The sequence below is a fragment of the Bos indicus genome, chromosome 16 (genome assembly GCF_029378745.1).
Source record: "Bos indicus isolate NIAB-ARS_2022 breed Sahiwal x Tharparkar chromosome 16, NIAB-ARS_B.indTharparkar_mat_pri_1.0, whole genome shotgun sequence".
In the NCBI taxonomy this organism is placed as follows: Eukaryota; Metazoa; Chordata; class Mammalia; order Artiodactyla; family Bovidae; genus Bos; species Bos indicus.
The window spans coordinates 6,419,301-6,425,367 of NC_091775.1; positions in this window are offsets into that span (position 1 = coordinate 6,419,301).

Genomic DNA, 6,067 nt, shown 5'->3' on the forward strand with positions numbered 1-6,067 from the left:
AAAGAGTTTAATAATTCAAAATTCAAGAAATTGAAATGCTGAATTTTTTAAACTTTGTACTGAAATATAATATACATAAAAAGACCTAAGCAAATGGTTTGCTGAATACAGAGAAAGTGAAGAAACACATGCTAAAAGCACCAGGTGAAAAACAGCTTCTCAGGAAAACCCCAGCACCCCACTAACCCCCTCCACACCATCCTCCCATTCAACACCTTAGTCAACCCTCAATCCTGCCCCACTGTACCCTTTCCTGATTTCTGTGCACACGGGACAAATTTGCCTGTTTTTTTATTTGTTTGTTTGTTTGTTTTTAATTTAATTTAATTTAATTTTTTAACTTTACAATATTGTATTGGTTTTGCCATATATCAAGATGAATCTGCCTCAGGTATACATGTGTTCCCCATCCTGAACCCTCCTCCCTCCTCCCTCCCCATATCATCCCTCTGGGTCGTCCCAGTGCACCAGCCCCAAGCATCCAGTATCATGCATCGAACCTGGACTGGCGACTCATTTCATATATGATATTACACATGTTTCAATGCCATTCTCCCAAATCATCCCACCCTCTCCCTCTCCCACAGAGTCCAAAAGACTGTTCTATACATCAGTGTCTCTTTTGCTATCTCGTATACAGGGTTATTGTTACCATCTTTCTAAATTCCATATGTATGTGTTAGTATACTGTATTGGTGTTTTTCTTTCTGGCTTACTTCACTCTGTAGAATAGGCTCCAGTTTCATCCACCTCATTAGAATTGATTCAAATGCATTCTTTTTAATGGCTGAGTAATACTCCATTGTGTATATGTACCACAGCTTTCTTACCCATTCATCTGCTGATGGACATCTAGGTTGCTTCCATGTTCTGGCTATTATAAACAGTGCTGCGATGAACATTGGGGTACACATGTCTCTTTCAATTCTGGTTTCCTCAGTGTGTATGCCCAGCAGTGGGATGGCTGGGTCATAAGGCAGTTCTATTTCCAGTTTTTTAAGGAATCTCCACACTGTTCTCCGTAGTGGCTGTACTAGTTGCATTCCCACCAACAGTGTAAGAAGGTTCCCTTTTCTCCATACCCTCTCCATCATTTATTGCTTGTAGAGTTTTGGATCGCAGCCATTCTGACTGGCGTGAAATGGTACCTCATAGAGGTTTTGATTTGCATTTCTCTGATAATGGGTGATGTTGAGCATCTTTTCATGTGTTTGTTAGCCATCTGTATGTCTTCGTTGGAGAAATGTCTATTTAGTTCTTTGGCCCATTTTTTGATTGGGTCATTTATTTTTCTGGAATTGAGCTGTAGGAGTTGCTTATATATTTTTGAGATTAGTTGTTTGTCAGTTGCTTCATTTGCTATTATTTTCTCCCATTCTGAAGGCTGTCTTTTCACCTTGCTTATAGTTTCCTTTGTTGTGCAGAAGCTGGTTTTATATTAATACTGTATATACATCTGGTAATAAGATATTCATCTTTTCATGCTTGGAGTCTTCCACTAAAAACAATGTTTGGATCATTCAACCACACCATTGGGTGCGACTATAGATTATCAACTCTTTTAGCTGTATGATATTCAATCTTTTGGGTTTCCCTGGTGGCTCAGATGGTAAAAAAAAATCTGCCTGCAATGCAGGAGACCTGGGTTGGATCTCTGGGTCAGGAAGATTCCCTGGAGAAGGAAATGGCAACCCACTCCAATATTCCTACCTGGGAAATCCCATGGACAGAAATCCCATGGTGGGCCACAGTCAAAGGGATTACAAAGTGTCTGACATGACAAACACTTTCATTTTCACTCAGTTCTTTGACTATGCCACATTTTATTTACCTGGTGCCTGCCAGTGGGCATCTAGGTAGATTGTGGTTTGGTGGTAATGCACAGAGTGCTGCTATGAACACCATATTATGAGGTTTCAGTAAGCACATGCCCTCATTTCCGATAACTACATACTGAGGAGTGGAATATCAGGACATAATGTATGATTATGTTTGGGTGTAATAGGGATCATTAGACATTTTTCCTAAAGGACTCTATCAGTTGATATTCCCATCAGCAAGTTGTAAGTTTTTCCACACCCTCAACACACCCTCTATCTTTGTAATTTTTGCCCTTCTGGTGAGCATAGAACAATAAACCTTTGTGGCTTTCATATGCATTTTGCTGATAAGGAATGAAGCTGAGTGAATTCATGCCAAGAGGAGGCATTTAGCTGAGCTACAGACCATTTAAGCCATTTCCTCAAAGTCAAAAAACATGGTGCTAGAACTAGATATCAAACCCAGTAATGTGATTCACTGAATTTTGTTTTTTATGCATATAGATCTGTCTTTCAAATTATTTGCTTCCCATATATTAATCACTTATAAATTAAAATACTTTAAAATATTTCCATATGTATTTTAGTAAATGCTTCACATTTACCTATTTATCTTATAATTATGTAAACATGAAAATTCATTGGGAGGACTGATGCTGAAGCTCCAATACCTTGTCAATTGATGTGAACAGCCAACTCAATAGAAAAGACCCTGATACTGGGAAAGACTGAGGGCAGGAGGAGAAGGGAGTGAGAGAGAATGAAAGGGTTTTATGGCATCACCAACACAATGGATGTGAGCTTGAACAAACTGTGGGAGAGAGTGAAGGACAGGGAAGCCTATCATGCTGTATTCCATGGAGGAGCAGAGTCAGACATGACTTAGTGACTGAACAACAGCAATCACCCTAAAGGCTTTTAAGGTATACATACATACACATACACACATATATACAGTTTATGCATGTGTGTATGGAGATTTTACACATTTATGGAGATTTTAAAGTATTTTCAGAGTGATATTTCTTTACAAATTTTTGCTTTATTTTCAGAAGATGAACATAAGATGCCACTCAACTATTCAAGTGAAAATAATGGCTTCAAAACAATTTCAACAATATCTTTTAGATGTATTATTTTTACCATTTTTTCCTTTTTATTTGATTTCAAAGACCTATGCCTAAGGCATTAGCTGACTGCTTTTGTTTTCCTTTTTATTGTCCATCAGTATTTTTAAAAAGCAAATGTGTATTTCAAAGAGATTTAGAAAAACATAAAATTACCAACATGTTATTATCTCACGACATGAAGTTGTTATATGCTATTACATTACCATAGCAAGAACAGACAGTAAATAGTTAACCATTATACTAAAATTAAGCCCCAAACACTCCTATTTATTCTCAAAATTCACACTGACACTTTCTCAACAAATGTGTTCTATGTACAGTAAAGCAAAAAGTTAGGCAAAATTTTACAAAACTTAACAGACTTTAAAAACTCTATTTTTAAAATTAGAAGTAATATCTGTACTCAGTAACAAATCAATATTATGTAACACAAGAAGAAATTTTCTCCAAAGGCTCTATTTGGGAGGGTCTCAAGAAGACTCCTGAAAGTCCCTTGGACAGCAAGATCAAACCAGTCAATCTTAAGGGAGATCAACCCTGAATATTCACTGGAAGGACTGATGCTGAAGCTGAAGCTCCAGTATTTTGGTCATTTGATATGAACAGATGACTCATTGGAAAAGTTTCTGATGCTGGGAAAGACCAAGGGCAGAAGGACAAGAGGGCATCACAGGATGAGATGGCTCGACGGTGTCACCAGTGCAATGAGCATGAACTTGGGCAAACTCCAGGAGATGGTGAGGGACAGGGAAGGCTGGCATGTTGTGGTCCATGTGGTCACAGAGTTGGACACGAATGGGCGACTGAACAACAACAAGAATATTTGGAATATTTGGTTATTAAATTCTAATTTAAGGGAAGAGGACATCCAAGCAAAGACTCTAAGGTATGAGAATGTATCGAGGGTGTCCTAGAATTAAAAACGATATTGACACCAGGTAGTGCTGGTGTAAAGAATCCACTTGCCAATGCAGGAGACATAAGAGACATGGGTTCAATCTGTGGGCAGGAAGATCACCTGAAGGAGTGCATGGCAACCCACTCCAGTATTCTTGCCTGGAGAATCCCGTGGATGGAAGAGTCTGGTGAGCTACAGCCCATAGGGTCACAAAGAGTTGGACATAACTAAAGTGACTTAGTCTCTCAGTCAGTCTCTCCCATCAGGAAGCTTCCATAAACCTCTTACCCTTATCCATCAGAGAGTGAACAGAATAAAAACCATAATCACAGAAAACTAATCAAACTGATCATATGGACCACAGTCTTATTAATTCAATGAAAGTATGAGCCATGCCATGTAGGGCCACCTAAGATGGACAGATCATGGTGGAGAGCTCTGACAAGAAAGAAAAAGGAAAAAAAAAAAAAAAAACACATGATCCACTGGAGAAAGGAATGGCAAGCCACTTCAATATTCTTGCCTTGAGAACCCCATGAACAGCATGAGAAGACAAAAAGATATGACTCCCCAGGTTGATTGGTGCCCAATATGCTACTGGAGAAGAATGGAGAAATAACTCCAGAAAGAATGAAGACACAGAGCCAAAGCAAAAAGAATGTCCAGTTGTGGATGTAACTGATGATGGAAGTAAATTCCGATGCTGTAAAGAGCTAAATTGTATAGGGACCTGGAATGAATCAAGGTGAATTGGAAATGGTCAAACAGGAGATGGAAAGAGTGAACATCGACATTTTAGGAATCAGTGAACTAAAATGGACTGTAATGGGCGAATTTAATTCAGATGACAATTATATCTACTACTGTGGGCAAGAATCCCACATAGTCAACAAAAGAGTCTGAAAGGCAGGGTGCAATCTTAAAAATGACAGAATGATCTCTGATCCTTTCCAAGGGAAACCATTCAATATCACAGTAATCCAAGCCGATGACCCAAACACTAATGCTGAAGAAGCTGAAGTAAAATGGTTCTTTAAAGACCTACAAGATCTTCTAGAACTAACACTCCAAAAGATGTCCTTTGTATGATAGGGGACTGGAATGCCAAAGTAGAAAGTCAAGAGATACCTGGAGTAACAGGCAAATTTTCCCTTGCAATACAAAGTGAAGCAGGACAAAGACTAACACAGTTTTGCCAAAAGAATGCACTGGTCATGGAAAACACCCTCTTCCAACAACACAAGAGAAGGCTCTAAACATGGACATCACCAGATGGTCAATACCGAAATTAGATTGATTATTTTCTTTGCAGCCAAAGATGGAGAAGCTCTATCCAGTCAGCAAAAACAAGACCAAGAGCTGACTGTGGCTCAGATCATGAACTGCTTATTGCCAAATTCAGACTTAAATTTAAGAAAGTAGGGAAAAACATGAGACCATTCAGGTATGACCTAAATCAAATCACTTACGATTATACAGTGGATGTGACAAATAGATTCAAGGGGTTAGATCGATAGACAGACTGCCTGAAGAACTATGGATGGAGGTTCATGGCATTATACAGGAAGTAGTGATCAAGACCATCCCAAGAAAAACAAATCCAAAAAGGCAAAATGGTTGTCTGAGGAGGCCTTACAAATAGCTGAGAAAAGAGAACTGAAAAAGCAAAAAAGAAAAGGAAAGATACATCCATTTGAATGCAGAGTTCCAAAGAATAGCCAGGAAAGATAATAAAATAAACTCAAAATGGATTAAAGATCTAAACCTAGGACCAGAAACTATAAAACTCCTAGAAGAGAACATAGGCAAAACACTCTCCAACATACATCACAGCAGGATCCTCTATGACCCACCTCCCAGAATATTGGAAATAAAAGCAAAAATAAACAAATGGGACCTAATTAAACTTAAAAGCTTCTGCACAACAAAGGAAACTATAAGCAAGGTGAAAAGACAGCCTTCAGAATGGGAGAAAATAATAGCAAATGAAGCAACTGACAAACAACTAATCTCAAAAATATACAAGCAACCCCCACAGCTCAATGCCAGAAAATTAAATGACCCAATCAAAAAAATGGGCCAAAGAACTAAATAGACATTTCTCCAACGAAGACATACAGATGGCTAACAAACACATGAAAAGATGCTCAACATCACTCATTATCAGAGAAATGCAAATCAAAACCACAATGGGGTACCATTTCATCCCAGTCAGAATG